Here is a 12,891-nt window from a genome sequence, read left to right as displayed (position 1 = left end):
ACACGAGAAAGCTATCCACAAGATGGGTTCCTCGATTGCTCACGCTTGACCAAAAACGGAATCGTATGAAGTGTTGCAAGGATGGTTCGCAGCTGTTCAGGAAGAATTCGCAGAACTTTACGCGTCGTTTCGTCACTGTGGATGAAACATGGACACTATACTCCTGGGATCAAATAGCAATCTAAAAAATGGGTTACCAAGGGAGAATCTGCACCAAAAAAGGCGAAGACCATTCCTTCGGCCGGGAAGGTTATGGCGACTGTCTTCTGGGATTCGCAAGGGATAATCGTCATCGACCATCTGGAAAAGGGTAAAACTATTAGAGGCGCATATTATTCATCGTTTTTGGACCGTTTGAAAACCGAATTGCAAGAAAAACGCCGGCGATTGGATCGGAAAAATGTCCTTTTCCATCTCCACAATGCACCAGCACACACCTCAGCAGTTGTGGTCGCAAAATTAATGGAAATAGGATTCCAACTCGTTGCACTTCCTCCCCTGTTCTCCAACCTTGGCTCCTTTGGACTACCATTTGTTCCCCAATTTGAAGAAATGGCTCGCGGGACAAAGAATTTATTCACACGAGGAGGTGATTGCAGCAACTAACAGGTATTTTGCAGAGTTGGACAGTTCCTATTATTCGGAAGGGATCAACAAATTAGAACAGCGTTGGAAGAAGTGTATAAATCTAAAAGGAAACTGTGTCAAAAAATAAAAAAGGTTTACGCCGAACATGTAAGTAGTTTTTATTTTTGCACGGACTTTTCAAACGGCCCTCGTATTACAGACGGCAGCTAACTCTCTGACCGAATAAGCTAAGCTACCGTACCGGCAAAAAATTATTCGTACATCACCAGATTCGAACTCTCGACGCCATGGCCTTTTACATCTCAGACCTACGCACACATACGTCAGATACATAACACATGCGTAAAACGTCTCTTGCGATTTTCCCGGAATTTCCAGAGCAGTGCACGTTACTATTTGCACGTTATCTTGTTTTTAATGTCCTACTAAAGGCGTATGAAGTTTGAGGTAAATCTGCGATCCCACCGTCGGGCACCCCTATTGTAAGATTTATGGTCTCGTGGTCTGTTGCTGGTCAGTTGCGAAGTACAGCGTAACAAAAACCTACTGTAGCGCGTCACAAGTGATTATGTATAAGCTTCCGAATTGCACCACTACCAGTAAATAATTTACGTGTTCTTTACTAAATGAAATATGTAAACAAAAAAGAAAGAAATGAAGGGAACAAAGGACAAGATCGCACGAGGGAAAAACGACTGTCTGAACGCCTCAGTACGAGCTCTAATTTCCATTATCTTTGAATGGTGATCATTACGCGATTTGAAAGTTGGTGGTAATAATATGTGCTCTACATCCTCGGTGAAGATTGGATTTCGGGATTTAGTGAGCAGCCCCCTCTGTTAAGCGCGTCGTCTATCTGCAAGTGTGTCGCACTTCAAACTTTCTGAGATTTGTAACGCTCTCGCGGTGGCTAAATGTACCAGTCACGAATCTTGCCGCTCTTCTTTGGACCTTCTCAATCTCTTGAATCAGACCCAACTGGTAAGGGTCCCTTACAGACGAACAATAATCTAAGACTGGACGAACTAACGTATTGTAAGCTATTTCCTTTGTTGAAGGACTGCATCGTTTCAGGATTCTACCAATAAACCGCAATCTAGAATTCGCCTTACCCGTTAGTTGTGTAATCTGATCATTCCATTTGAGATCATTTCGAATAGTCACACCCAGATACTTGACTGATGTTACCGCTTCCAAAGACTGATCATTTATTTTGTACTCATGCATTAATGGGGATTTTCGCCTTGTAGGTTAAAAAAAAAAGGTTCATATGGCTCTGAGCACTATGGGACTTAACATCTAAGGTCATCAGTCCCCTAGAAGTTAGAACTACTTAAACCTAACTAACCTAACGACATCACACACATCCATGCCCGAGGCAGGATTCGAACCTGCGACCGTAGCGGCCGCGCGGTCCCAGACTGAAGCGCCTAGAACCGCTCGGCCACCCTGGCCGGCACTACCTTGGAGGTTACACTTACTGATATTGAGAGATAGCTGCCAGTCATTGCACAACACATTTATTTCCTGCAAATTCTTATTGATTCTTTCACAACTTTCGTGTGATACTACTTTTCTGTAGACTACAGCATCATCAGCAAACCGTCTAATGCCGCTGTCAATACTGTCAACCAGATCGTTTATGTAAATCGTAAAAAGCAGAGGACCTATTACGCTGCCTTGGGGCACACCTGAATTTTGTTTCTGTTGAAGTTACCCCGTTCAGGACGACATACTGCTCTCTGTCTGTTAGAAAACTTTCTACCCAACAGCAAATAACACTGGATAGACCGGAAGCGCGCACTTTTGTAGCAAGCGACAGTGCGGAACTGAGTCGAACGGCTTTCGAAAGTCGAGAAATATGCCATCAACCTGCGAGCCGGTATATAGAGCCTGTTGAATATCGTGCAAAAAGAGTGCCAGCTGTGTCTCGCATAACCGCTATTTCCTAAAAGCGTGCTGGTTTCTGCAGATGAGCTTCTCAGAGTCTAGAAAGGTCATTATGTCTGAACACAAAATATGTCCCATGATTCTACAACAAATCGATGTCAGTGAAATTGGCCGGTAATTATCTGGATCCGATTTTCTACCCCTCGTATAGATTGCTATGACCTGGGCCTTCTTCCAGTCCCGTGGAACTTCCCGCCGTTCCAATGATCTCTGATAGATGACGGATAAGCGTCTGCTCTTTAGCAAAGCGGTTATCGCTCGTGAAGGTGCATCGTTTTTCTTCCAGTGCTTGCTCTAAGGGGGATAAACGGGCTGCTAGCTTGTTGATGCACAGAATATCTAATAATAAATCAATACTTAACAGATCTAAAAGCGGCAGTATATTTACAATGTGTGGTGTGCGTACTGTAAGACCTTCGGTGCACACACCATCAGATTATTTGACTTGTCCATCTAACGAAGTAGGCGAGTGTCAGCAATATGTCTCGTGGTCTTATCGTGGCGTGTTTATCTTCTGTCGTTAGGTCAGACGATAGAAATGCCACTTGCACGCTTAGAGTAGCACATTGACGGTGACCTACGTTAAACAAAACTTCATTAATTTTCTCATACATTTATTAAAATAATAAAAAGCATAGACATTACATAACTTGATTCTGGATGCTATTTACAATTGGCAATCTTAAGTGCCTTTGGTCTTGGTACGTTAATCTTATTCTCACATATCTCTGATACTTGACAAAGTGTCTGTTCATTTATCTTCATGGCTGTGTACAACAATATGGTAATCTTATTAGGCGCAGACTGAAACTTGACTATAGGCTGGTACAGACAAATGCAGACTGGTACAGACTAATGCAGACTAATGCAGATTCGTATGGACTGACTAATCAGAGGTCTGTACACTCGTTATAATACCTTGCGCTTTGATGTATCACTGCGCGAGTGTGATCCACGAGGAGAAAAGGTTCTACGTTAGCAGCAATCTCATTGGCTGCGTTACATATTAATACACGGATCAGCGGAAGCAGAATTTGGTCCATCTCTAAGGCAGCGCCATCTCATAGTGCGGATACGGACGAGTGCTGCGCCTGCGCTGTTGTGCTTAGCGGGGCGCGCTCTAGTGGGAAAGTTGTGTACACGCTGACTACGCGGAACTATGTACACAACACAATGTGCCGCCAATATTCTTATAAGCCGCTACGTTGGTATCTTTTTCATCGAAATGCCTATATATCGATATCCTTCTCGATATATCGACATGTGTCGGTTACCTGTTTTCTAATATCGATATTTCGGATTCACGATGTTTTTAGAAATATCAACAGTCATATATACTAACGATAAACCCAACCGCTGCACGTACGGCGAGGTACGTCATCTGGTGGTGTCACGTGCCCAACATTTGTTGACCTTTTTTACTTTCGCCGCCTCATGTGTCCTATAGTTAATTACTTGTCTCAGCATATTTATGTTTCGGGGTACTTAAATATTACGAAGTACCGCCCTGCACCCCAACAGCTGCACTGTGGGGCAGAGAGCGAGTGCTGTTTGCCAGAGCAAGACTTCCCCCTTAATACACGGCGACAGATAACAGCTTCAGGACTGCAGTGACGCCTCGGAGATGACGTCACAGCAGGGCGAGGTCACACGTCGCAAGTTAAACCCCGGAACAAAGGCCTGTCAGCTGCGAACGCGTCGTAAACCTGCTACTTGTTTGACTTACTCGCTCGGCGACAAACAACGGTAATGCACTGAGCAGTGGCATCCTTAAATTGTTTTTCCCGCGTCAGCACAGAAGTGTTCCGTCCAAAATAAGGAGAAATATTTCCGAGACCAATTACTTCGGCCTCGTGATACGGATCACACTCTTGTGATTGTACTGTTTCACCTGTTCTTAGGGACGAATGTATTCCGAGGTGACAAAAGTCATTGGGTATCGATACATACGTGTACAGATGGCTGTAGTACCGCGTACAAAAGGTATAATACATTGTAATGTATTTACTAGTTTACCGTAAGTGACGAAGAACTATTTGACTGGGACTTCGGGTTTCGATATACCATCATGAACATCGCATGCCTGAAAAATTATAGGCGTTTGCCACCAGCAAGTTTCTTACAAATTTATTTAATTGTTTACATTTAAAGTGGTTGTAGCTTCATGCGTCTTTGTTTGCAGGTATGTCTCTTGCAGAGGAACAAACAGCTCTGTTAAGTGTGTATAGTGTCAGTTAGACCGTCAGTGAGAGCACACCGCGATTTCCTTCTACTAGTAAGGCGAGTACAACGTTCGCCTGTTACATACAGCGTGTTTCAAAAATGACCGGTATATTTGAAGCGGCAGTAAAACCTAAACGAGCAGCGATAGAAATACACCATTTGTTGCAATATGCTTGGGACAACAGTTCATTTTCAGGCGGACAAACTTTCGAAATTACAGTAGTTACAATTTTCAACAATAGATGGCGCTGCAAGTGATGTGAAAGATATAGAAGACAACGCCGTCTGTGGGTGCGCCATTCTGTACGTCATCTTTCTGCTGTAAGCGTGTGCTGTTCACAACGTGCAAGTGTGCTGTAGACAACATGGTTTATTCCTTAGAACAGAGGATTTTTCCGGTGTTGGAATTCCACCGCCTAGAACACAGTGTTGTTGCAACAAGACAAAGTTTTCAACGGAGGTTTAATGTAACCAAAGGACCGAAAAGCGATACAATAAAGGATCTGTTTGAAAAATTTCAACGGCCTGGGAACGTGACGGATGAACGTGCTGGAAAGGTAGGGCGACCGCGTACGGCAACCATAGAGGGCAACGCGCAGCTAGTGCAGCAGGTGATCCAACAGCGGCCTCGGGTTTCCGTTCGCCGTGTTGCAGCTGCGGTCCAAATGACGCCAACGTCCACGTATCGTCTCATGCGCCAGAGTTTACACCTCTATCCATACAAGATTCAAACGCGGCAACCCCTCAGCGCCGCTACCATTGCTGCACGAGAGACATTCGCTAACGATATAGTGCACAGGATTGATGACGGCGATATGCATGTGGGCAGCATTTGGTTTACTGACGAAGCTTATTTTTACCTGGACGGCTTCGTCAATAAACAGAACTGGCGCATATGGGGAACCGAAAAGCCCCATGTTGCAGTCCCATAGTCCCTGCATCCTCAAAAAGTACTGGTCTGGGCCGCCATTTCTTCCAAAGGAATCATTGGCCCATTTTTCAGATCTGAAACGATTACTGCACCACGCTATCTGGACATTCTTTGTGAAGTTGTGGCGGTACAAACTGCCTTAGACGACACTGCGAACACCTCGTGGTTTATGCAAGATGGTGCCCGGCCACATCGCACGGCCGACGTCTTTAATTTCCTGAATGAATATTTCGATGATCGTGTGATTGCTTTGGGCTATCCGAAACATACAGGAGGCGGCGTGGATTGGCCTCCCTATTCTCCAGACATGAACCCCTGTGACTTCTTTCTGTGGGGACACTTGAAAGACCAGGTGTACCGCCAGAATCCAGAAACAATTGAACAGCTGAAGCAGTACATCTCATCTGTATGTGAAGCCATTCCGCCAGACACGTTGTCAAAGGTTTCGGGTAATTTCATACAGAGACTACGCCATATTATTGCTACGCATGGTGGCTATGTGGAAAATATCGTACTATAGAGTTTCCCAGACCACTGCGCCACATCTTGTTGAAAATTGTAACTACTGTAATTTCGAAAGTTTGTCTGCCTGAAAATGTACTGTTGTCCCCAGCATATTGCACCAAACGGTGTATTTCTATCGCTGCTCGCTTAGTTTTTATTGCCGTTTCAAATATACCGGTCATTTTTGAAACACCCTGTATTTTTACGAGGTTCAAACAGGAGCGACTTATTTTCAGTTATCTGTGTAGTTACTAGTTTATTTTCATAATTTCTTGCGTGTTCGAGTGCTTACTAGGCACAACCTTTTATTTCAATAACAGTGTAGTGTAGAGTAGCGCCGTTGCTATCGACCCTCATATTGTACAGGCTTTTGTTTGTTTCGTTAGAACAGCTCAGTGTTGGTTAGACCGTCAGTGAGAGATCACTTCAATTTCCCGCTGCTAATAAGGCGAATACACCATTCGCTTGTTACATATTTTTACGAGCTTCAAACAGAAGTGACTGCAGTAATGGATAGAAACTGTGATGGCTGTGTAGAGATGCGAGCTGACTTGGCGACTCTTCGCTCACAGCTCCAGGCTGCTTTGGCTTCCATCACACAGTTTGAGGCTGCTGCCAAGGGGCGTCACTGTGGGGGATTGGAGGCGGGGATGCGAGGGACATCGAGCACGTCCCACGTGTCCCCCGATTGGTCAACTGCTGTGGCTGCCCCGGGTACTGCGTGCACTGAGGTTGACCCCTCACCTGTGGTCGAGTGACAGATCATTCCAAAGTCTGGCAGGCAGCGAAAAACTTTCCGAGGGGCCGATCGTAGGACCTCCCTGGTTCGTTTGACAAACAGGTTTCGGGCTTTATCTGTGGCTGACGATGTCTCTGAGCCGGATGCAGTCGTCCACCCCATTCCAGAGGAAGCTTCTCTGCCCTCAAGGCCTGGGCATTCACAGAGCGTGCGTTTGCTGGTAGTTGGGAGCTCCAACGTTAGGCGCGTAATGGGGCCTCTTAGGAACATGGCTGCCAAGGAGGGGAAGGAAGCCAGTGTGCATTCCGGGGTGAGTCATTCCGGATGTGGAAAGGGTGCGTCTGGATGCCATGAAGAGTGTAGGGTGCAGCCAACTGCAGGTGGTGGCTCATGTCGGTACCAATGAGATGTGTTGCTTTGGATCAGAGCAGATTCTGTCTGGTTTCGGGCAGCTAGTGGAAATGGTAAAGCCTGCCAGTCTTGCTCCCGAGATTGAGGTAGAGCTCACCATCTGCAGCATTGTCGATAGAAACGACTGCAGTCCTTTGGTGCAGAGCCGAGTGGAGTGTCTGAATCAGAGACTCAAGCGGTTCTGTGACCGTGTAGGCTGCAAATTCCTTGACTCGCGCCATCGGGTGGTGGGTTTCCGGGTTCCGCTTAATAGGTCAGGAGTCCACTACACACAGGAGGCGGCTACACGGATAGCGGGGGCTGTGTGGAAGGGACTGGGCGGTTTTTTGGGTTAGAGGCTCTCGGGGAACCACAGAAGGGGCGTCCGTCAGAAAGTGGGTAGGTAAAACACAGTAAGGTAGTTATAGAACCTATTGGCATTGCATTTGTAAAATGTCGTAGCTTTGTTGGGGAAGAATCAGAGCTCCAAGCCCTAATAGAAAGCACTGAAGTTCAAATAGTTGTAGGTACAGAGAGCTGGCTAAAGCCGGAAATAAATTCAGGCGATTTTTTTTCGAACGATCTAACAGTGTTCAGAAAGGATAGATTAAATACAGTTGGTGGTGGAGTATTTATTGCTGTCAGAGGCAGTTTGCCTTGTAGTGAAATTGAAGTAGATAGTTCGTCTGAAATAGCATGGGTAGAGGTTATACCTGACAATCGGACTTAACTATTAATTGGATCGTTTTACGGAACCCCCGACTCAGATGATATAATTGCTGAACAGTTCAAAGAAAACTTGAGTCTCATTTCAAATTAGTACTTTGCTCATACAAAGCCGGCCTCAGGCGTAAAACGTCATCCGAAATTGTACTGAATGCTTTCTCAGCAAATTGTTTTGAACAATTAGTTCATGAGCCCATTCGAAGAGTAAATACACTCCTGGAAATTGAAATAAGAACACCGTGAATTCATTGTCCCAGGAAGGGGAAACTTTATTGACACATTCCTGGGGTCAGATACATCACATGATCACACTGACAGAACCACAGGCACATAGACACAGGCAACAGAGCATGTACAATGTCGGCACTAGTACAGTGTATATCCACCTTTCGCAGCAATGCAGGCTGCTATTCTCCCATGGAGACGATCGTAGAGATGCTGGATGTAGTCCTGTGGAACGGCTTGCCATGCCATTTCCACCTGGCGCCTCAGTTGGACCAGCGTTCGTGCTGGACGTGCAGACCGCGTGAGACGACGCTTCATCCAGTCCCAAACATGCTCAATGGGGGACAGATCCGGAGATCTTGCTGGCCAGGGTAGTTGACTTACACCTTCTAGAGCACGTTGGGTGGCACGGGATACATGCGGACGTGCATTGTCCTGTTGGAACAGCAAGTTCCCTTGCCGGTCTAGGAATGGTAGAACGATGGGTTCGATGACGGTTTGGATGTACCGTGCACTATTCAGTGTCCCCTCGACGATCACCAGTGGTGTACGGCCAGTGTAGGAGATCGCTCCCCACACCATGATGCCGGGTGTTGGCCCTGTGTGCCTCGGTCGTATGCAGTCCTGATTGTGGCGCTCACCTGCACGGCGCCAAACACGCATACGACCATCATTGGCACCAAGGCAGAAGCGACTCTCATCGCTGAAGACGACACGTCTCCATTCGTCCCTCCATTCACGCCTGTCGCGACACCACTGGAGGCGGGCTGCACGATGTTGGGGCGTGAGCGGAAGACGGCCTAACGGTGTGCGGGACCGTAGCCCGGCTTCATGGAGACGGTTGCGAATGGTCCTCGCCGATACCCCAGGAGCAACAGTGTCCCTAATTTGCTGGGAAGTGGCGGTGCGGTCCCCTACTGCACTGCGTAGGATCCTACGATCTTGGCGTGCATCCGTGCGTCGCTGCGGTCCGGTCCCAGGTCGACGGGCACGTGCACCTTCCGCCGACCACTGGCGACAACATCGATGTACTGTGGAGACCTCACGCCCCACGTGTTGACCAATTCGGCGGTACGTCCACCCGGCCTCCCGCATGCCCACTATACGCCCTCGCTCAAAGTCCGTCAACTGCACATACGGTTCACGTCCACGCTGTCGCGGCATGCTACCAGTGTTAAAGACTGCGATGGAGCTCCGTATGCCACGGCAAACTGGCTGACACTGACGGCGGCGGTGCACAAATGCTGCGCAGCTAGCGCCATTCGACGGCCAACACCGCGGTTCCTGGTGTGTCCGCTGTGCCGTGCGTGTGATCATTGCTTGTACAGCCCTCTCGCAGTGTCCGGAGCAAGTATGGTGGGTCTGACACACCGGTGTCAATGTGTTCTTTTTTCCATTTCCAGAAGTGTAGTTACGAAAGCGTACTTGACATTTTAGCAACAAATAATCCTGGACAAATAGTGAGTGTTGTGACGAATACAGGGATTAGCGACCACCAGGCAGTTGCTGCTAGGCTGAATACCGTAACACCCACAACCATGAAAGAGAAAGGCAAAGTACATCTATTTAAAAAAGCTGATGAAAATGCTATTAACGCCTTTTCAAAAGACGGTCTTCACTCCTTCCGATCTCATCATGTAAATGTAGAAAAGTTGTGGAATGTTTTCAAAGAGATATATACCACATAAATTAATAAGTGATGGTACTGATAGCCCATGGTACACAAAACAGGTCAGGTCGCTGTTGCAGAAGCATCGAAAAAAAGCACGCCAAATTTAAAAGAGCGCAAAATCCCCAAGATTGGCAAAGTTTTGCAAAAGTTTGAAATATCAATGCGACATCCTTTTAATAATTTCCACAACGAAACTCTGTCTCGGAACCTGGCAGGAAACCCAAAGAGATTCTGGTCATACATGAAGCACATCAGTGGCAGGACGCAATCAGTACCTTCAATGCGCGATAACAACGGTGAAGTCACTGATGACAGTGCCACTAAAGCAGAGTTATTAAACACGGTTTTCCGCAATTCCTTGACAGAAGACGACGGAGTAAATTTTCCTGAATTCCAATCAAGAACAATAGCCAAGATGAGAAACATATATCCTCTGAGTAACGAAGCAGCTTGAATCACTTACTAAAGGCAACGCCTCCCGTCCAGACTGTATACCAGTCAGGTTCTTTTCAGAGTATGCTGATACAATAGCTCCATATTTAGCAATTATATACAACCACTCGCTCACAGAAAGATCCGTACCTAAAGACTGGAAGGTTGCTCAAGTCACACCAATACCCAAACAGAGAAGTAGCAGTAATCGGCTAAATTACAGGCCTATATCACTAACGTCGATTTTCAGTAGGGTTTTGGAACATATGCTGTATTCGAACATTATGAACTACCTCGACGAAAACGATTTATTGACATATAGCACGGAGTGAGAAAATATCGTGCTTGTGAAACACAACTAGCTCTTTATACTCACGAAGAAATAAGTGCTATCGACAGGGGATGTCAAATTGATTCCATATTTTTAGATTTGCAGAAGGCTTTCGACACCGTTCCTCACAAGCGTCTTCATACAAAACTGCGTCCCTACGGAGTATCGGCTCAGTTGTGTGACTGGATTCGTGATTTCCTGTCAGAAAGCTCACAGTTCGTAGTAATAGACGGAAAGTCATCGAGTAAAACAGAAGTAATATCCGGCGATCCCCAGGGAAGTGTTAAAGGCCCTCTATTGTTCCTTATCTATATTAACGACATAGGAGACAATCTAAGTAGCCGTCTTCGATTGTTTGCAGATGATGCTCTCATTTACCGTCTTGTAAAGTCATCAGATGATCAAAACGACTTGCAAAATGATTTACATAAGACATCTGTATGGTGCGAAAAGTGGCAGTTTATCCTGAATAAGGAAAAGAGTTAAGTTATTCACATGAGTACTAAAATAAATCCGCTAGATTTGGATTAAGCGATAAGTCCCACAAATCTGAAGGCTGTAAATTCAACTAAATACTTAGGGATTACAGTGACAAATAACCTAAATTGGAACGATCACATAGTGAATATTGTCGATAGAGCAAACCAAAGACTGCGATTCATTGGCAGAACACTTAGAAGGTGCAACAGGTCTAGTAAAGAGACTGCTTACACCACGCTTGTCCGCCCTATTCTGGAGTACTGTTGCGCGGTGTGGGATCCGCTTCAGGTGCGACTGACGGATGACATCTAAAAACTTCAAAGAAGGCCAGCTCGTTTTGTGTTATCGTGAAAAAGGGGAGATAGTACCACAGACATGATACGTGAATTGGAGTGGGAATCACCGTCGCAATGAAAAACGCATTTCTTTTAGTATCTTGTCATCAAATTTCAGTTATCAATTTTCTCCTCCAATTGCGAGAATATTCCGTTGGCGTCGACCAACATAGGGAGAAATGATCATCACGATAAAACAAGAGGAATCAGGGCTCGCACAGAAAAATTTAAGGCTTATCTTATCCGCACGGCGTTCGAGAGTGCAACAGTGAGAGAGACAGCTTGAAGGTGGTTTATTGAACCCTCTGGCAGGCACTTTATTGTGAAAAGCAGAGCAAGCTTGTTGTTGTTGTTGTTGTTGTTGTGGTCTTCAGTCCTGAGACTGGTTTGATGCAGCTCTCCATGCTACTCTATCCTGTGCAAGCTTCTTCATCTCCCAGTACCTACTGCAGCCTACATCCTTCTGAATCAGCTTAGTGTATTCATCTCTTCGTCTCCCTCTACGATTTTTGGCCTCCACGCTGTCCTCCATGTCTCAGAACATGTCCTACCAACCGATCCCTTCTTCTAGTCAAGTTGTGCCACAAGCTCCTCTTCTCCCCAATTCTATTCAATACCTCCTCATTAGTTATGTGATCTACTCATCTAATCTTCAACTTTCTTCTGTAGCACCACATTTCGAAAGCTTCTATTCTCTTCTCGTCTAAGGTATTTATCGTCCACGTTTCACTTCCATACGTGGCTACACCCATTACAAATACTTTCAGAAACGACATTTAAATCTATACTCGATGTTAACAAATTTTTACTTTTTCAGAAACGCTTTCGTTGCCATTGCCAGTCTACATTTTATATCCTCTCTACTTCGACCATCATCAGTTATTTTGCTCCCCAAATAGCAAAACTCCTTTACTACTTTAAGTGTCTCATTTCCTAATCTAATTCCATCAACATCACCCGACTTAATTAGACTACATTCCACCATCCAGGTTTTGCTTTTGTTGATGTTCATCTTATACCATCCTTTCAAGACACTGTCCATTCCGTTCAACTGCTCTTCCAAGTCCTTTGCTGTCTCTGACAGAATTACAATGTCATCGGCGAACCTCAAAGTTTTTATTTCTTCTCCATGGATTTTAGTACCTACTCCGAACTTTTCTTCTGTTTCCTTTATTGTTTGCTCAATATACAGATGGAATAACATCGGGGATAGGCTACAACCCTCTCTCACTCCCTTCGTAACCACTGCTTCCCTTTCATACCCCTCTACTCTTATAACTGTCATCTGGTTTCTGTACAAAATGTAAATAGCCTTTCGCTCTCTGTATTTTACCCCTGCCACCTTCAGAATTTGAAAGAGACTAT

The 12,891-nt window shown here is 45.6% G+C and overlaps 1 protein-coding gene across 1 annotated transcript in view; it reads right to left on the bottom strand.

The window, feature by feature from the left end:
• The window catches only part of LOC126428294 (synaptic vesicle glycoprotein 2A-like), a 195,613-nt gene that overhangs the window by 68,643 nt on the left and 114,079 nt on the right, over positions 1-12,891 (bottom strand). The gene's annotated exons all lie outside the window — the stretch shown is intronic.

The sequence above is a fragment of the Schistocerca serialis genome, chromosome 12, assembly GCF_023864345.2.
Source record: "Schistocerca serialis cubense isolate TAMUIC-IGC-003099 chromosome 12, iqSchSeri2.2, whole genome shotgun sequence".
Lineage (NCBI taxonomy): Eukaryota > Metazoa > Arthropoda > Insecta > Orthoptera > Acrididae > Schistocerca > Schistocerca serialis.
This window is presented reverse-complemented; position numbering and strand designations above follow the sequence as displayed.